The 21,090-nt window shown below is 44.0% G+C and overlaps 1 protein-coding gene and 1 long non-coding RNA gene across 2 annotated transcripts in view; one reads left to right on the forward strand and one right to left on the reverse strand.

Moving 5' to 3' along the window:
* The window catches only part of Auts2 (autism susceptibility candidate 2), a 1,105,888-nt gene that overhangs the window by 430,394 nt on the left and 654,404 nt on the right, over positions 1-21,090 (reverse strand).
* Positions 12,543-16,042, forward strand: 4930563F08Rik (RIKEN cDNA 4930563F08 gene). Its single transcript, NR_040704.1, has 3 exons — positions 12,543-12,583; positions 13,343-13,371; positions 15,598-16,042. It is a non-coding gene; the product is annotated as an RIKEN cDNA 4930563F08 gene (long non-coding RNA).

A 21,090-nucleotide genomic window follows, 5' to 3' on the forward strand; every position in this document is an offset into this window, starting at 1 on the left:
TTCCTCTCCTTCAGAGTGTCTCTGGGACACTCAGACCTCATTTGTGTAGTAGATCAGCAACGTGTGGCTTTGAACTTCACTTTAGCAGTCTTAATTTGACCCAGTATTTATATTTTATAGGCGGCCAACATGAATTAATCAGGCTCTCTTTCCAAGTAGAGCATCGAAGGGGGAGGGGAGAAGTGTGCCTTTTTTTTTTTTCCTTTTAAAGATGGATCCACTGTTTATGCCAAGATTTTTCACCTTGACCCTTTCATAGACAACAAAATCCAAGGTCCTATCCACCTCGCTCAGTCTGACCAACAGGACATTTAAAGTACTAGTGAATGTTACTCTGTATAGCAAGTCACTAGCTGGACCATCCGGAAAGGCTTAGATTCTAAGGCTATGCATCTTTATAACTGGGTAGCTTTGTTCTTTGAGCCTGGTCAAGTAGCAAGGCTTCTGGCCAGTCTTCAACAGGCATGAGACAAAGCATTCCATTCTCATTAATGCATAATTGTAATGGATGTGATGCATCACCTGGAAACCAAGAGACAGAAACCTCTTCTAAGAAATACTGCTAGCAATGGATAACTAGGGAGTAGCTCCTGGAAGAGAAAATGTCACTTCAAGTTGGTTTTGCTTTTACAGAGTATGTGTGTCTCTGTGTGTTTGGATGGGTGCACATGTATGTATGCGGAGGCTTAGAGGACAACCACAAGTGTCCTTCCTCATGTGTCACCCCCCCTTATTTTCTGAGACAAGGTCACCTCACTGGTCTGGAGCTAGCTATCACATCAAGGATAGCTGGCTGCTTAGAAAGCCCCAGGATCCCCCTGTGTTGGTCCCCACAACACTAGGGCTAGACGTACCCGACATTCTTCCTGGCTTTTGAAAACTGTGGGTTCCGGGCATAGTCAGAATACACAGTCCAGAGCCAAGCAAGACACATCAGAAGACTCAGAGAAGAGACTCATCACATTTGAGGGACATCACAAATATCTTCTTTGTTATTCATAACTGACGTATTTCATTCCTTAACTGGAAGGTATGGAACAAGCATACAACATGGCAAGCCTTGGATTCTCAGGCTGAAGACACAATAGCCTCTACTGGATACTATGACTAACAGACACTTGCTTCCAGCGCCTCTGCAGTGCATGCTGCTGACTTGCACCAAAGCTCACCTGGGCTTCTGCTGATGTTTACCCATGCTGACCTGCACCTATGCTGACCCTCACCGATGCTCACCTGTGCCTATGCTGGCATGCATTGATGCTCACCTGCACCTATGCTGACCCTCACCGATGATCACCTGTGCCTATGTTGACCTCCAGTGATGCTAACCCTCATGGATGCTGACCTTCCCCCTCCCCACTGCTCACCTGAGCCTATGCTCACCCTCACCAATGCTACCTCTCACCTACGCTGACATGCACTGGTGCTGACCCAAAGGCATTTCTTTTTGTTTTGGGGGTTTTGTTTTGTTTTGTTTTTTCAAGACAGGGTTTCTCTGTGTAGCCCTGGCTTTCCTGGCACCCACTTTGTAGACCAGGCTGGCCTCCAACTCAGAAATCTGCCTGCCTCTGCCTCCCAAGTGCTGGGATTAAAGGCACTGCGCCACCACCACCCGGCCCAAAGGCATTCTAAGCTCTCACCCAAAAGTAACTTTTCATTTTCTCTCTTTATATCTTCTTCAGATGCTATCCAAAATCCTAAGCACGTGTTCTTGGGCACTCTGGATTCTCACCATTTCCCTGAAGACCCCTCCCTCTCTACAGTTGATTACCGACCTCTACACCTGACTTAAAAGACAGGGTTTCTCGATTCTGTAGGATTTACCACTAGGCTGCCTGCTGATTTTTTTTTCAAACTCTAATAAAATGATTTTTAAGCTTAAAAGAAAGAAGACAGACAAAGCTTTCACTCAATTTTACAATGACCTCACAACCTTTCAAGAGAAAACTTTGCCTGTAACAGATTTCCCTGAGAGACAGTATTTGCTGGCTGTAATATCGCTTGTGTCTAAATATCAAGTGCAGCCATGATATCCTTTAATAGTTAATCCTCCAACATGCAATTAGGCATTCGAACGACAATCAAATCCATGACTGTATCTCATGTTTGCCTTCCCTTTCAAGGCCTCTACTAGAGGGGCACTTACTCTGTCAAATCTGCTATAGTAATCAAAACATTGAAATTACTTCTTTCCACACTAAATATACTGGAACTGGTTGTTTGATTAAATGTAGAGCAGAGAGTGCAATTTGCTAAATTACAAGTATTCTGAACATGTAAATATAGTTTAATTACTGCAATTAAAGAAGATTACTGGAGATTGGCAGATGGGAATGTAATGCTGTTTTAATTAGAGTTTTTAATGCACTGTAACATAAGCATAATATTAACCCTTTATCCTAGAAGAGGTGGCTGGTCTTTGAAAAATTAGTATTTAAAAATGTATTAGAGCAAGTGTTTCATAACAAGGCCTACACCGGGCCACACTATTTCAGAAGATCTCCGCAGAGGATGGTCACAGCTTCTCAAAGAGCAGTCCGCACAGGCAGAGAGCCAAGCGTGCGGAAGTGAGCCTTGGGACTCTATCAGTCAGTGTGATGCTGACGTCCCGTGTGAAGACACACAGGGATGTGTGGATAGAACTGCTGAACTGGTCTCAGCAAGTCAGTACACTGGCACTGGAGTGCAGCTTGGTGGTGGAGCATGTCCTTAGCATGCACAAGGCCCTGGGTTAGTCTTAAGACAGAGGGGAAAAGTAGAATCGTGGGCTGGAGAAATTGCTTAGTCACTAAAATGTTTGCCATACAAGCACGAGACGAGGAAAATGGAGGACACGAGAGGTTGACCTCTGGATTCTACATACATAGGCATACCTGAGCATGCTTACCTGCACACACACATGCAGGTAAGACAGACAGACAGACAGACACACACACACACACACACATACTTTAATTTTTTAACATTAAAAAAAAAAGGACTGCCCGCTAAAGGGCCTTCTACTATACTACAAAAAAAAATTCATAGAGCCCGTGTTAATCACACACACAAAATGTTTCCAATACTCTTTTTAAAATGCATTTATTCACCTTTGAGGAAACAGAGGCAACAGAGATCCATCACAGGCTCTGCAGAGAGAAGCCAGTATGTTATCATTCTCCTTTCAGAACAGTAGACCTCCATAAGAGTAATATCCCAGAATGTAAGAAGCAATCTCTGTCATCTTGAAAGCTATCACTTGCAACATTTTATCCATTTAAGTCAATAGCCTATTAGAAATTCTAATTGAAAGTTCAATAGTCTGCTTGCAGCCTTACAATAGAGGTTGCCTTTTGGAAAGCCATTTAAAGTCTTAATCTCTTTATCATTTGGTATTTTGAAGCCTAACTTTGTTCTTGTTAGGCAGATCAATGGTATTAATTTACAAAATGGGGGAAAATGTCACCCTTCATCCTTTAAGTCTCAGTGCTGGGAAGAGCTGCACAAACGAATCTGATCACCGCCTTCCCATATTAGCAAGAGGTGCCCTGGGACGCTTGACCTACAAATTTTAATTACTGCATGAAAAATTCAGTTTCTGGAGAAGAAGGGAGCCTTTAGGAAAAGCAGAGGTCTGCTCTGTGTGTGTCTGCAGGGTTTTAAGTTTCCAGGACTGGGTTTCTACATCAGTTGCTGATGCCACAATCAATGAAAGAGGCTGGCTATACTGAAGAACAAGCCACCAACCTAAAAACACAACAAGAACAATACACAGACACCACAGCACATGAGATCAACAGGGGAGGGGAATAGACTTACGATGTAATGAGCAAAGATGGGGTGTCCTGATGGGCTGCCCATGTGCTTATCTAGTGATACATATGGGACAGTGATAGCTGTCAAGCTAATGAAAGAGACTAGGGAGGTGGCTCTGTCAGTTATGTGTTTGCGACATGAGCATAAGCCAGGTAAAATGCTAGGTGTGTGTGGTGCATGCCTGTGATCTTTGCTCTGGGGTGTAGGGAGGAAACAGTAATCCTTCAGCTCACTGGCCAGCCAGCCTAACTTAAATGGTCAGCTCCAGATTGAGTGAGAAACCCTGCTTGACCCCTCGTCCCCAGTAAGGTGGAGGAGAGCCAGTATTAGCCTCGGCCCTCTGGAGGCATTTGTAGATGCAAGCACATGTATCCGCGCACACAGATAAGTAAATGAAGAAGGGTGCACCCAGAGGGTGATCATTGTGAGTAAAAACCTGATGCAAGGCTTGGGCTGGCTTTTGTGCTTAGTGTAATTATTTCTTCATTGTTAATGCTGTTATTTTCCTTTTAAATAAATTAACCACTTTCTTCAGTGTTAGCAAACCAGTCTGAGGAAGAGGAAGAGGAAGAGGGAGAGAGAGGAGGAAGAGGAAGACCTCAATTTGAAGTTCTATCCCAAAACATTGCAAAGTCGGATCTTGTTTTATACTGCTAAAAATTAGAATATGTTTACACAATTTTGAATTTTAATTTTAGGCTTTCTGTAAAAAAGAAGAAAACTCACCCAGTTACTTCTGAGATCTGCAGCAACTACAAAGGTCCACGAAGCAGCAGATCTTGGCTAATCACCTTACAAATCTACACTTAAATGAACAGGGGGGTGTTTTCCTCCTGTCCATGAGGGCGTACAAGAACATGGTGCTATGCAGAACTGGTTTCTTCACCAGTGCTGATGTGTGACGGTCCTCAGGAAACTGCTCTTGCATCAGTGTGTGCTTCGATGCCATCGGTAAAAACCTGGAGGTCCAACAGTTCTTTGCTATCAGTGTTTGAGACAGGCTGGCCTCAGATCTGCTATGGAGTGTGCCTTGAACTCCCGCTTTTACCGCCTCTACTTTCCAGGTACTGGGTTTACAGAGGTACAAAACCAAGCACAGTGCATGTGTTGCTGGATATGCAACTCAGGGCCTTGTGTAGGTTAGGCAAGCACCTCACTAACTGGGCTACCTCCAAAACCTCTCTAATAGCTTTCTCTGGTGACTGAATTCATCTTTTCTTTTCTGAGGAAAAAGGTGGGGGGGATTCTACTCATCTTTTCCTTTACTTTTTGTCTTCAAAAGAAAAACATGGCTGTCACCTACTAACATCGGTAGCCAGAACCCCATGATTAAGTACCTTAATGAAAAGACCATTAGCATCTGTCACACATGCTCCAGAGTCTTCTACCTATGCATATCACTTAGGAAAGCTGGAAGATATCTAAAATGAATGAGGTCTCGGGATGACAGAGCTAAAAAGTCTCTACCTTGATCTTCATAGCGAGTGACACTGGTGGACTGGTCCTTAGGATACGATGTACCAGCTGTAGATCAAGGCATGCTCATGCCATGAAGCTAGTCCTTGCACATACATGTGCTAGATGCAGCCTCTGAGAAGACTGCAGGAACAGACTCAGAGACACACACAACAAAGTGAATGTCAGAGGAATGGAGAAGCATCCATGTGTGCCAGGGCACTGCCTGAGCAGCAGAATGCAGCTCCCCTGGAGTGTGGCATTTTCAAAGCCTACACAGCCTAACAGCTTGGAATCCTGAGACTCCTAAATGAGAAGCCCCCGAGGTTCCATCTGCCTTGCTGATGAGGTTCCAAGCTGCTGTCTGGAAGAGGACTTGGCAGGACCTAAGGAACCCTGAGGAGCCGGGGGGCTGTGTAGTCCAGTCTTCCATGCACGCTAATCTGGAGCATTTCCTGACACTGGCTCTTGGCCTATACCCATGACTGGCTTTGTACATAGCTAGAAATCAACCACCTAAGATTACCACGTTGTTGCTTAAATTTTGTGTTAACTTGTAATTTTTTTTAAAAAGAAAATCAGAATTTGGGATGAAGGTCAGTTGGTACAGTGCTTGTCTAGCATGTACAAGGCTTTGAACTTTATCCTCAGCACTAAAGAAACCAAGCATGGCTGTACATACCTACAATCCCAGAAGTCAGGAGGCAGAGGCAGGTGATCAGACGTCCAATTTATCTGGGACTACACATTGAGTATGAGGCCAGACTGGGGTATAAGAAAACAGAAATAAACAGGAAAGCAATAAATATATTTACTTAGCTTTCTAGAAAGCATTTGGGGGGTGTTAGAGATGCCTTAGATGTTAAGAGTTCACACTGATGTTACAAAGGACTAAGTTTGATTCCCAGAACTCAGACTGGATGGCTCATAACTTCTAGTAACTCTAGCACTAGAAGAGTCAAAGCTGACTTCTGTTACTCTCCAGACAGCTAAAAATACACAAAAAAATGTATACACATAAATAAAAATAAAATGAATGCATTGAAGCATGGTATTATAAGTCTAATTTTTTTTAAATCTATATATTAGAATGTCCTCTATAGGACTTAGCTTCTGGAGTGAGAATACCACTCCAGTGGAGCCAGCTACCACAGTGGTTGAAACACTCAAGGAATACCGATGAATGGGATGGCTGGAACCAAGAGTCCATGGACCTAACTGTAGAGTTTGTGGAGTTCTCTGTATTTGTAAAAGTCTGAAGAGAGCCTCCATAGCTCCTCCTGTGAGGCTGCAGAGAGAGCTAACTATCAAGTATCTGTGTTTGAGAGTCGTCACATCTCCCTGCGAATCTCAGAAAATCTCAGATCAATATCTTTTCCAATACCGAGAGGTCACCAGAGAAGCAACTAAGAGGATGGATGTATGCGGATCACACCAAGAATGTCCAAGGAACAGGTGACAAACATAAGATACTCCTGGGCAGAGGAGATGGCCCAGTGAGTAAAAGCACTTGCCACGAATCCGTAAGGATCTAGTCTGTACACTTAGCATCCATGTAGATGCTGAATGTATAGCACGCATTTGTAATCCTATTACTCCTAAGAAGAGAAAAGATTCGGAGATAGGAGAATTGAAGGAATTCATGCCAGCTATACGTAGTATGGCATACATAGCAAAAAACAAGAACAGAGAGATACTGGAGATTCTTTCAGTAAAGCAGCTTAGGCAAACTCACCTTTCCTGAATATTAAAGGACACAGGGTAGTACCCTGGAACTACAACTGCACATATCTCTGGGTACAGTCAAACTAGCCTCATATTTTACTCAGAATGGAAAATAATCAGATGAAAGTTCTGAAGATGCAAAACATTTTTTGGGGGGAAAATTCACAAATTATCTTCTGCCATCCTCTAAATACCCAGGTGCCCCTTCCATGGGAGAAGAACTGCTCCCAAGGCAATTTTCTCTGAAAGAACGAATTCGTACAGTGCCATATATGACGGATGTTCTTCATTTTTTCCCCACAATGACTAGCTCCCCACAAACTCATGCAAGAGCCTGACAGATAGGCACTGTGAGTCCAGCAAGAGCTCCTGGGGATGATCAGAAGGCAGTGCCCACTGGATAAAGGGGCAGGGTTGTCCTTACTAAAGGAGTGGAGGGATAGGAGTGGTGGAATACAGGTCCTAAGCTGGAATCCATGCCTGTCCCATTACCCTGATCATAGACTGTGCAGCCTGCTTTCTGCCCGCCATTATCTGATTGTGCGTATACAGTTATGATCTAGTACTCTGGTGAATTTAAAGGTGTCAATCAGCTAACTAATGGCTCCTGAAGACTCCACATCTCCCCACTGCCACTCCAATACGCACACTCGCTTTTGGTCAAAGAAGGAGCCCACAAGCACACCCGTAATTCCAGCATTCAGAGGGTAGAGGCAGGATGATTTAAGAGTTCAAGAACAACCTGGGCTACAAAGAGGATTTGAGTATAACCTAAGCTATATGGAATCCTGCACCATAAACAAAAAATGGAGTTGAAAATTCCAACCTTGCTTAAAGAAATGACTTACATGCAACAGATCTCCTCTCTTAGAAGTGACTATGGGCTTTGTATCTCAGTAGGTCAAAGATGGGCACAAAGCATGCCTGGGCCTGTATTTTCTTCTAGCCAGCCCAAATCACTCCTACAGGGCTGCTCCTAGTGTTCATCTCTTTTGTGTAGAGAACCCCGTGAATTCAGGAGTAGAGGAAGCAATACCTATAGGAGCATGGAGAGGTTGAACTTTCTAGAGTGTTCAACTTGGCGCAATAAGTGTGCACCTGTAAAATAGGAAGCTTGTGGATCAAAGGGACCCAAAACTGGAAGAGCAGAGCTGAGAAAGCTGGAGAGGGGTGGCTTGGAGAGAAAGAAAGAGGCCAATCAATCCCGCAGATGACAGGCTGAGGGGAGGCACATCACAGAAAGGGTACAGAGAGGAAGGGCACCAATCAGACCCTCTAGAGAACCTGGAGAGGCAATCACCAGGCTTTGGAGAACACATCAACAGCCTCTAGGGGGTTTCCTACAAAGGACCGTTTCAGGGAAGTTCTGCGGCTGATTGCCTCTTATGCTGGGCTGACCTTGATGCTAACCAGCAGGGGAAAGAAAAGAGTGGAGGGAGGGGGACTCACACACTGAAAACTCAGTGACTAAGTGAATCAAACACAAGGCATGTGCATAATATTAGTCATACACTGAGTTGCCTCAGAACAGAAGCCCAAAGTACGGGCTGAGATAGGCACTGGTTGCTCCTGGGACTCAGATGTGGGATACAGGGGTGGGACACGTCTCTCCACCTTAAGGTACCACAGGCTTATTCCTGCAGCAGTCTGACATCTCAGGTGGGCTTCATGGGCCTCTGAATTTATCTATCTGCTATGTCTAAGGTCAACCAGAAATTTCCTGTGTATGCAAGAGGAGCTGACTGACACTTAGGATTTATAAGTCCTGTTGTTAAAATCAACTGGGTGTCAGGGTTGGGCTATTGTTCTACTTTCATTCTGAGCAAACACTCTAATAAAAAGAGACTTGGAGAAAACAGAAATTTCTTTGCTTTACACTTCCTAGCCATAATCCATCACTGCCACCACTGAAGAAATCCAGGGCAGGTACTTGAGGCAGGACCTTGGAGACAGGAGCCATGTAGGAACTGCTTGCTGACTCCCCCAATGGCTCATGCAAAGGCTGATACTTAGCCAGATTCCTTACACAGGCTAGGATCACTTGCCCAAGGAATGATGCAAGGGATGGGCCCTCTTGCATCATTTATCAATCAAGCCAAATGCCCTACCAAGTCATGGCCACAGACCAATCTGATTTAGGCAATCCCTCAATAATGGCCTTCCTCTCAGATGACTCAAGGGTATATAACAAGTTGACAACAACTATCAAAGCTAATTAGGATACAAACTGAGTTCTAGACTGTGGATATTTCTTATCATCCTCCAGTATTTTCTCACCTACCCCTAGAATATAGTATCTCTAAAAAGACCTGGTTCAGCTAGGCCTGGATCTGCAGAGATATGCTCAAGGAACATTCTAAGTCAGAGGACTGACTGCCCAGTGGCCACAGTGTTCGCATACACTCTCGCTAATACTTCTGCACAGGACTGAGGCAAGTGAGCCTAAGGAGAGCTTAGCAAGTGAGGACTCTGCTCACCTTGAGGCACAAACACTCCTTTCCCCAAAATGCACTCAGTCAACTGGGTCCGCACCTGCATTCAGCTGCATGGACACCTCCAACAAAGCATTGGGTGGCTCTGACCTATAGGTCCCCAGCAATCCTTAGTAACGTCCCTTTTGCAGCCAAACACATACAGAAGCCTGTCTTGCAACTAGGAACAGTAGGCCAATCTGGCTTTGGATACGGGGATAGCTTAAAATTTCAACATGCAACAATTTAGAATAACCTGAGAGAAAACAACCTCAACTGAAGAACTGTCTGGATCAGGTTGGTTTGTGAGCATGTTTACGTGGGACTGATTCAACTGTTAAGACTTTTAAGTAATTTAAAACAATCCAACATATAGTGGGCACCACCATTCCCTAGGCTGGACCTTGAACCATATATGAGCAATAAAAGCTAGCTTGAGCATGAGCAGCAAGTGGGCACCAAATTCGTATTTGTTTCTCTCTGCTCTCAACTGTGGACATGGTGGTATTAGCTGTTTGGGTCCTTTCCTCAATTTCCTTACAATGACGGACTATAATAAATTGGAATTATAAGGCCAAGAAAGCTTCTCCTCTCCAGAGTCGTGTTTTGAAACTGGAACAGACACACATGTGACTAAAATCAGATGTATCATGGAAAGGGACAAATGTATCAAACAAAGGCTTACACATGCCGAGCCTATCAAATGAAATACATCCACAACTCATTCCCAGCAACAAACTCCCCTTCTCTGAGGCCCACAGAGGGAAACCCTGGGAAGCAACTTGTTACTCCACCGGACTTATTAGCCACTCTGTACTGTTATCCTGGGGTTTGTTTTGCTTTGCTTTTGGTTATCTTTTGGTTTTGTTTTAAAAGGAATCCCACCTTACTTACTTCTAGTTTCAAAATGCTCTCTCTCTCTCTCCCTCCCTCTCTCTCTCTCTCCCCCCACCATGGTGTGTGTGTGTGTGTGTGTGTGTGTGTGTGTGTGTGTGTGTGCGCTTATTCAACTCTTTAAACAAGACTCCAAAGATCTGAAAGAATTTTGACCAGACAGTGACCACTGGTACCAGGTCTTAGCTGAGGAAGCCAATGCCTCTCCCCTCGGTTCCTAACTAAACCAAAGTATTGAGAAATGGTTCTTCTTTTGTCTGAGGAGGTAGGAGAAAGACAACTTTCACTTGTATCCCCCATGTGTACGCCATAACTGCAGGACTTCATTTTACCCACACTCCCCTCTGTTGTGAGCTAAAAACTGTGGCTAAGGAATAGATTCTCTATCTGTCCTACTGGAGTACCTCCTTTTAATTGGGAAGACGGGCCATTGTAACTCCATCAGCAGGACACATTCAATTACCTTGCAGAACCCTTCTTCCTCCGAAGGCTCTGGCTGCCATCTGGCTGGAGCAGTTAAACGAGCACAGCTATCCTCCTACGTTGTAGCTAATGAAATTAAACGTGGCATAGATACACATCATGTACAGAATTCACACTTAGCTCTATAAAGTGGGTCTTCTCATTGAAAAATTAGATATGTAGGTTAGGAAACTAGGATGGTGTTGTGGCTGGCTGGCTTTCTTAACAGCAGAAGTGATTGCTCACATCTAGGTCAAGCGGGAGAGTCTACTTTTCAACACATCACACTCTATGCCCCCTTTTAATTTATCTGCAGACAGTGAAACCGTCTGGCACTGTCTCCCATGAGACACCAGATTCACCACATTTCCTGAACCTCTTCCTTCTGCCTCCACGTCGGCCACTGTCTTCATCCAATCCTTCAGTCTTTCAGTTCCACGTCATGGGTGTAAGCAGGCCCGGATGCAAACTGACACAAAATAGGCAACTAAAGGACTTTACTCCATGGGCCATCTATGCCCTCTTGGTTGCCTTATGCTGACCTAACCGTAGAACCACGGCATCACAGATGTGCTCTCATGTATCCACAGACATCTGGTGTTCCTCTCAGCTCAGTATTAGCAGTATGGCGCCTCACTCTTCCCTGAGAAGTATCTTCCATGTGCAGTTTCTGGAGGATTGAGTCAAACTCTGGTTTTAATGGGGAATCCAATTGGCTCAACCCAGGGGATTGTTGCTAGAACACTCCATATGGAACCTATGCTTGGAATTAAACCAAAGGAAGATGATTCACGTAGAAAAAAACGAAAGTTAGCCCTGAGGATGAAAAGAGGAAAGTACTCTGCGAAATGTGTGGACCCAGCACACGGCAACAGCTGCCTCAGAATTATTTTCCATAGGTACAAACTATTAAAAACAAGACTGCTCCAGGCACCACATGTGCCTCCGCTTCCTATAACCTTGGAGTTCAGCCTCACAGACTCCCAGAATGCAAAGGCTAGACTGAGACCCATAATCTATTCCTTGCTTAGGAACAGGCTAATCTGTCAATACAACCTTTCATTAACCATCCGTTGTTAGCCAGTATCAGTGTCTACCCTGTGTGTTGCCCATCTGTTCATGATGCAGCTTGAGCCCAGGAGATATGTCTACAAGTTTAAAGGGTAAGACTGTAGAAGTACTAATGATAGCTACTGTTTACCATGCACTCCATGTGAGAGTTCACTGGGTGTTTTCCATATGCTCTGGTTTCTTTTCTGTTTCTATGATAAAAATACTCTGACCAGAAGGAACTAAGGGCAGGGCAGGGTCTATCTGACTCACATATTCAGGTTAGAACTCGAGCAGGAGCTTGGAGCACAATCCATGGAGGACTTCTACCTGTTCCCTCTCCTGGCTTATGCTCAGCTAGAATTCATACACAGTTCAGAAATACCTGCCCTGGAGCTGCCTATGGTGGACTGGGTCCTCCTTCAACAGTTAAAAATCAAGACAATGTCCCAAAGACATGCTGACAGGGCAGTCTCAGCTAGGCCATTACTCAATTAAGACAAGTTTTGTCAAGAGGAAAGTTAAGGCTACGTATGTCTCTCATTTTTTAATTTAATTTTTTTTGTGGTGTGTGTGTGTCTGTACATGGGCATGCACACATGCATGAGTGTGAAGAACATGCCATAGCATGAATATGGAACTCAACTCCATGGCAACAGCATGAGTATCAACTCCATGGCAACAATTCTTCTCAACTATGTGGGTTTCAGCAACTGAACTAAAGTCTTCAGGTTTGCACAGCAAGTATTTTGGTTCTCTGTGCCAGCACTCTCCGGTTTTTAAAACCTTTCCTCCTTTTAGACAGGATTGTAAAGACACCAAGCTTGAGCGGGTACTGAGTGAAGAATGTTCTTTGGGAGCTAGGAAGATGGTTAAGAAGTTAATGTGCTTGGTGCATTAGCACAAGGACCTGAGTCTGATCTCCAGAACCCACATATAAAAAAAAAAAAAATCAGGTGTGGTGTGTGCTCTCTGCTGGGAGAGATGGAGCAGGGCTGGAGGATCCCTAGCCATCCACGAGTCTAGGCTATTCAGTGAGTTCCATGCAAGTGAGAGAACTCGTCTAAAAACGAGGCTGGATAGTGCTTGAGCAATGACAGCCAAAATTGATCCTTGGTCTCTATAGTTGTATGTAGAAATGTTCACTGCATATGAATGACACGTGCATGTGTCCACACATAAATGGGGGACACTATTCTTTTCTACCGTCATGGATTCTGGGGGGCAGTTTAATGGGTGATTTGAATCAACTGAACACAGATACCCAGGGCAGAGTTTCTGCTTGATTACAAGTAGATAGTAAAAACAATAAAGAGAAACAGATCACTCTCCCGACATAAAGGATGAAAGGTTAATATGTGAGGAAGGTGCTCCTGGACAGAGATAAGACTCATGGCTAAGCAAGTCTTAATGAGCCAGGTTCAGCTAATTTGGTAGATGGGCTGAGTAAGATCTAAGTTTTAAAAATGCATTTATTCACTTTTCTCTAGCTTTCCCCGTCAGATACCAGCTCTACAAGGTAAGTGTACAAAAGTCCTCTCCTCAGACTGAAAGAGTGGACCTGTAAGGGCACCACAGTGTAACATTTCACAGTCAGCTGGGAACTTGCTTCCAAAACCACCCTCAAGTTCATTTCATTCATTTGGTCCTCAGGTGTTGAGAGTCTGGGGTTTGAAAGAAACTAAAAAGAGTAAATATAAGCTAAAATATACACTGTGTAGGGGGAGATAGCTCAGCCAGTAAAGTGTTTTGCTGTGCAAGCACAAATACCTCACTTTAGATTCCAAAATCCACATGAAAAGCACAGGGGTCTTCGTAAGTTCAGCCCTGGGAAGGGAGGGACAGGTAGATTCCTGGAGCCCCATGGCTAGCTAGATTAGCTGAATTAGTGAGCTTCAGGTTCAGTGAGAGATCCTGTCTTTTAAAAAAAGGCAGAGAGTGATGGAAAAAGAAACCCAACATTGACCACTGGGCATCCACATACAAGCACCCTGATGTACATGTATGTCTCTACAGACACAGACACACACAGACACACAGACACACAGAGACACACACACACACACACACACACACACACACACAGATAGACAGACAGACAGACAGACAGACAGGAAACACACACAGAGACACAGACAGACAGACACATACACAGAGAGACAGACAGACACACACACCAGGTTTTCTCTCCTCCACAGACAGACACAGACACACAGACAGGCACACACACACACACACACACACACACACACACACACACACACACACCCCAGGTTTTCTCTCCTCCACACACAGACAGACCTCAGCAGACATCCTATTTTATCTTCACCAAAGCAAACACAACAGAAGACCCCTATAATGTCCATGGGGCTGCCTAACCTCCCATTTCTCATCTCTTGACAGTACATTCAAGCTCAGATATTTATTTATCTTTAATTCTCACCAACTTTATAGGGGTGGGAAACTCCCACAGAAGAAGAGGGGGTGGGAGGCTGGTAATGCTTGTGTTGGCCTCCTCCTCAATCTCCGTTTCATTAAAAGAGAAGAGCTGGTCATTAGCTTTTGTGGATGCACCTCCCAGACCCCCTTACCTCCCAGATCCTTCTGTTTATTCAAAAGATGAATTCTTAATAATTAAACCTTTCTTTTCTCCATTTAATAGACAGTAGGAAGGGATCACTTAGGCCTTGACACTCCCTTCCCCGGCAACTTGATGCATCATTTAAAGACTTAAAAAGAAAGCATTATTATATTCTTCCAGGTTTTATTTATTTCAATCCCAGAATCTTGTGCTGACACGGCAAGACTCAAGCAGGAGTGTTTTGTAAAACTCAAATGAAATCCTAAGTGGACACTTGTTTCATAAATTTTTAAAACATCCGTTTACTCCTTGGAAACAGCTTTTATAAGCCCTTTCCATCTTGCTTGAGAAGACACGGTGTATAAAACGCCCACTCTGGTCCCAGCAGCACCAACACAGCCTCAATAGGTACAACATAGCCACACATAAAACAAATGTGTAGTCAGTGCCTAAAGTAGCAGTATAATGCTTTAATGAGAATGGAGGCTGTGTCTCGCCTCTGAACACTTTCTGGCAGAGCCGTTTGCATCCTTCTGTCGTTGCTGGGTCTTCTTCTACCTCCTATAGACAAGAAGCCTTCCCATCACCAAAATCGCTCTTCCTTAATTCATGCAGTCAATACCCAGAGTGCTACGGGGGAACTCAAGACTCCCAACACTTCATACACAGATGGGAGAAGTGGGGCATTATGAAAATCTTTTCTCCATCGCAATTCAGTCAACATATGAGAGTTTAACGCCCCATTTTCTCTGTGACACGTGTTTGTTTTGTTTGTTTATTTGTTTGTTTGTTTTGTTTTTCTTTTTACTATGTGGATGTGAGGGCAGTGCCTGCACAGACCAGAAGAGGGCTGTAGATTCCTTGGAACTGGAATTACAGGCAGGTGTGAGCTACCCCTCATGGGTGTTGGAAACTGAATTCCGGTCCTACAGAACAGGTGTTCCCAACCTCTGAGCCACCTCTCCACCCCACAATTACTGTCTTTAAGATGTTACTGCTATAAGTCCTTGTGGTTCTGAATCTAGCACTGTCATAGCTAAACATCCCGAAGCGACATTTCACCCTTTCCTTCCCCTATCTGGTTCTCTCTAGTCTACATACTATGAGGTGCAGGGTTGCACCTTGACATCTCACTTCTCTGCTTTTGTTTCTGTAAATTCTCAGGAAACTACAACCATGGATTCTTCAGATGCCTTCACTTGATATACAAAATGTCTGTCTTCGTTAGCTTTAATTGTCAACTTGGCCCAGCCTAGAGGATCTGAGAGGAGAGCTTCAATTAAGGAAATGTCTACATCAGATGGGCATGATTGTAGGGGGTTATCTTGACTGGTATTTGATATGAAAGGGCACATCCCACTGTGGGTGGCACCACTGACTAGTTAAGTGGTTTTGAATCACCAATCATACGCTGGCAAGTGAGCCAGAAAACAGCATCCTCCATGACTCCTGCTCAACTTTCTCTCTGTGAAGTGAGTTCCTTGGTGCTTGGTCAGTGACAATGCTGAACGAATCAGCAAGAAGGCCTACCTTCAGTTTCCTGACTTGCCTTCCTGCATTAACAGACCGTGACCTGGAATTATAAGCAGAAATAAACTCTTCCCTTTTCTAGGTTGCTTTTGTTCTGAGTATTGGATCATAGCACCAGAACAGAAACAAAAGCAGTGTTAAAATGCTGTGACCAACCAGTAAGTACTCGAGATAGCAGTTATTATCTCCTGGATAATAATCCTGACAAACACCTTTTCACAGCTCATGATGAATTCATTAAGATTCAAAAATCTGCATCCAAAGGTTAAGGCCTTGCCATGCAGTGACAAGAAACATATGAAAGAAATAGACAATGTACTTGTAGACATGCATATATGCACAGGAGAAGTCTCCATTTATGTCAAGGAAAAAAAGTTGCTTAAAAAAGGTAAGGATGAAAGTCTTGTCCAAGCAGCAACTATTTCCAAAGTGAACATTCAGTTTCAAACAGGTCAGAGGGAGGGCACCCCAGTGGCATTCCTTGGGGACCTGCCACTCAATATACTGAGTCTCATTCCACTGGCCTTGTCACACAGGGCACGTTGACTGATGCAGAAACAACACTGGTTTCTTGCTTTGGGTATGGAGAAGGTCGGGTATAGAGGACAGGTTCAATAACACCATGTGGGGAAAACATAAAAGACAAAGAAATCCGGTGCTTTCCTAACCCGATTTTAGCCTTGCACTAGGTTTCAACAAGGAACTTCTTTCAGCTTCATGCCTCTAGCAAGTATCTCTATTCAGTTAACTGAGGTGTGAAACTTGCCTACTGTGGGTGGCACCACTCCCTAGGTGAGGATTCTGGATTCTACTCGATAAAGAAAGCAAGATGACCATAAGCATTCCCTGTTCTCTGCTATCATGACTCTGGTTTGAATTGACCAACTGCATTAAGCTTGTTCCCCGCTATGACTGTACACAGTAAGCTAGCATAAACAAAGCCTCACCCCTCCTCCTTTTCCTTCCTTAAATTGCTTTTGTTAGGTTGAATTTTATCACCATCAAAGGAAAAGTAGCTATGATAGTATTCATAAACGTCCAGTTTTGGCTTAGTCACCCATTACTCACTCAAGCTCTCCTTTTTTTTTTTTTTGCATTCCATCTCACACATGCTAGGTTGCTCTATTTCGCATCATATTCATTCTGCAATTAATGAGTTTTAACTACATGCAGCGTTCTAGACCTTTCCCTCCTCTATTCAATCAATGGAGCTTTCAGCCAAGAATTGATATGCATTGACAGAAACCTAAGGGAATGGTCAAAGGAAGGAAGTGACAGAATAAAATTCTATAGAGTACTGGGAACATTTGGGAATTTACAATGGTGTCCTAAGGGGTCAGTGGGAGAACTGCTGGGAATTCTCTGACATTAGGAACAACTAATGGGCCTGCATTAACTCATAATTCCAGAACTGGCAGGGAGGAAGCAAAAAAAAAATCCATTAAAATAAACAGGTTGAACTGGGGAGATAGCTCACTGGGTAAAGAAACGCTTTGCACCTTGTTAACCACTTGAGTTTGGTCCTTGGCACTCATGGTAGAAAGAGAACTGACTTTTGGAAGATATTCTGTAATCTCCATACAAGTGCCAAGGCACACATGCACACACACACACACACAGAGTAATGATGATGATAAACTCGTAATAGACACAACAAAAGTGGTAAGTGTGAAAATTTGTAAAAACTTGGTACTTTAGCCTAGCTAGAAGCAGCCATCAATATCAGATGTAAAGTGTGAGGATATCTGATTTCTTCAGGCATACAACCATGAACCTGGGCTGATAGAAAGGAAACGTGCAAGAATGGCTGTGTTTGTGCACAGGCAGACTGTAGGGTAGGGCTACCTAGTATTAATTCTGCCAGCTTTGAGTCTAGTTAGGTATGATCACTCCCCAAAGAATTTTCAGATGACTTGTAGCTTGTAAAAGAGGGTTTAGCCTCTTTATTGGTTGTTTACATTGATATATTAATATATGATAGATAATAGCATATTGTGTCTATTCATAATCTGTGGGTGGGGTGTTGGGAAGATGGCTCAGTTAATAAAGTGTTTCCCACAAACAGCATGATGACCTAAGTTTAAATCTCTAGCACCCACATTTGAAACTGGATACAGTAGCCTTCATCTGAAATCCTAGCACTACGCAGCACAAACATGAGGGTCAGAGGGGCTCTCTGACTAGCTAGCCGGATGAGTGAGCTCCAGGATCAATGAGAGAACTTGCCTCAAAAAAAAAAAAAAAAAAAAAAAAAAAAGAGAGAAACAGTCTTAGTACCAGCGTCTGGGGCATCAGTGTGATAGGCCTGATGAAGCTCTTGTTCAAAGGAACATGGATTTAGGAACTATGGATTAGGAAAGAAAGCGGTGGACTGCTTTAAGCAGGCCGTAAAGGGCTATACCAGTAGGAACATGGAAGACAGTGGTGCTGAGGTTGGTTTGAACACTGAGGGCCTGGCTCAAGAGGTTTCAGAAAAAAATGTTAGTATGTGACCTACAGACTGTTATTCTGATATATTAGCAACGAATCTGGCTGCCGTTTGCCCTTGTGCAAACAGTGTGCCTGAGGCTAAAGTGAAGAGGTTTGGATTAGTTGCACTGGAAAAGGATGGTTTAAGGATTAAAGGGGCACCAGGAAGTAGAAGTAAGAGAGTGGTGACCTCAGGGCAAGATCCCACCCAGCTAAACTGCCAACTTGTGACAAGGAATTAGAGAAAAACTTAGGTACACACCTTTAATCCCAGTACTCTGGAGAAAGGGGCACGTAGATTTCTGAGTTCAAGGCCAACCTAATCTCCAGCACAATTTCCAGGACAACCAAGCTTAGACAGTGAAAGAGATCACTGAAAACAGCAAGTAGATGAAGATGTGATTGAATGAGGGAGTCATGTTCCAGCCCCAAGCAAGCAGTAGAACCGAGTAGCTTTGGCCACACTGTTCATGTTTTAGAGTCAAGGATAGAAGAAAGGGGTTATGGAATCTTCAACCTTGACTCTGGAAAGCTGCTGGGGCTGGGAATGTGATGGGTGTGTCCCTGCATGGAAACCAAAAAAGGCCATTGTGTGAAGCTGTGAAGATGAAGCCTAGATTGCTTTGGACATCCCTAGAGATTAGAGATGCCAGAGCCATGGGATACCTGCCAAGGAGAGCTGCTAATAGGAACTGGAAACAGCTCCAAAGAAAGAAGTGTGCTGCAGTCAACGTAGCGGAGAGCCGTTGGAGATTTGGAGAGGAGTCTGGCATCAGACATGGAGATGCAGAGTTTAGGGTTGCCCAGCTGGTGTTTGGTCTTGCTTTGGTCCATTTTTTTCCCCCCACTATGTTCCCTTTCCTACATTTTGGATAGTAATGTATATCTTGAACCATTATATGTTGAAAGTATGTGATCTGCTTTTTGATTTTGATTTCATAGAAGATTACATTTAAGAGATTGCATGAATTTCAGAAGAGACTTTGAATCTTGGATTTTTAAACCTCGTTAAGACTGAGAAAGACTGTGGGGACTTTGAAGATAAACTAAATGCACTGTGCATTAATGTTATGTCTACAAGCCTATGGGGTCCAGAGAGTAGAATATGGTGGTTTCAATAGGTATGGCCCCCATAGACTCATGTGTTTTTGAATACATGGCCCACAGGAGGGGGCACTATTAGGAGGTGTCACCTTGTTGAAGGAAGTATGTCATCGTGTGGGTGGGTTTGGTGCCCAATGCAGTAGTACACAGTCTCCTTCTGCTGCCTTCAGATCAAGACATAGAACTTTTAGCTCCTCCAGTAACATCATGTCTGCCTGCATGCTGTCATGCTTCCTGCCATGATGATAATGGACTAAATTTCTGAAATTGGAAGGAGCTCCAATTAAATGCTTTCTTTTATAAGAGTTGCCCTAGTCACAGAGTCCCTTCACAGCAATGGAAACCCTAACTAAGACAGAGGGGTTGAAGAGATGGCTCAGCAGTTGATAGCATAATAGCACACGTTATTCCTGCAGAGGACCCAAGTTCGACTCCCAGTTCCCATGTTGGATGTCTCAGAAATGATTGTAACTTTAGCTCCAACACATCTGAGACTTCAGATCTCAGCCCTTCACTGATAGCTGCATTCACCTGCATATAGCCACATGCAGACATGCACTCCGTTAGGTATTAAATTTTATTTTTAAAGTAAATTAAGAATAGGATTGAGAAGCAATTGAGAAGACCTAGCACCAACCTCTGGCCTACTTTTGCACACACACATAGAACAGACAGAGAGACAGACACACACGAACAGAGACAAAATGTGTGTGAATGCATGTGTGACACGCACATACACACACTAAAAAGGCTTACAAAGAGAAAGGAAGGGAACATTCGTCATGTCTTGAGAGCTGAAGGGCCATGTAAGTAGGAGAATGCACGGCACTCATCATTTTAACAAGAGACAGGAAGAGGAAGCAACCTCCTGATTACAAAGAAAATGGGGTCTACCTATAACAACTGGAGGGCCATCGTTATCTGGACCATGGCTCGCACCCTCTGAGAGGTGTGGGTTCCAGTGCTAAAATGCAGCTAATGAAGTCTGTGGGAGTCCATTCTGGCAGCAGTGGCCCCACTGCAGGGTAGCTGGGTTTCACATTCACAGCCCTGCCATCCCAGGGTCTCTGGGTGGATAGGCAGGGCTGATGAATTCTGGGCCATGCCTTGGCTTATGAGGCTCAGAATTTTTTATTTTTTTTTATTTTTGCAATTTAAGGCCACTGCTGTGACACTACTCATACAACTCTCTCACCATGAATCTGTGAGAGGAAGAACAGGCAGGCCCTGGGGCTGACTGATATCACCCGTACTAACTAGCTATCCCAGCCATGGCAGCATCTACCACGGGTGAAACTACGGTGAGCTCATCAATTCCTGTGTGTGGTTATGAATTTCTGGGTATGTGAGGAGGCGTGCCAATTGCAGCCCATTTCTCAGCTTTATCCTTACTGTGATGTGAAGCTCAATGTTGTTAGGGTCAGGCTGGCTGACTGTCACATTGGTGAGGCTTCCCTTCCATATCCAAAGGCATTTGTTCTAGCTACTCTGTATGGAGAAAGAACTCTGACTGAACACAACTAAACGGCGAGGGAGGTTTAATACGGTTCACAA

This window comes from Mus musculus, chromosome 5, assembly GCF_000001635.26.
Source record: "Mus musculus strain C57BL/6J chromosome 5, GRCm38.p6 C57BL/6J".
In the NCBI taxonomy this organism is placed as follows: Eukaryota; Metazoa; Chordata; class Mammalia; order Rodentia; family Muridae; genus Mus; species Mus musculus.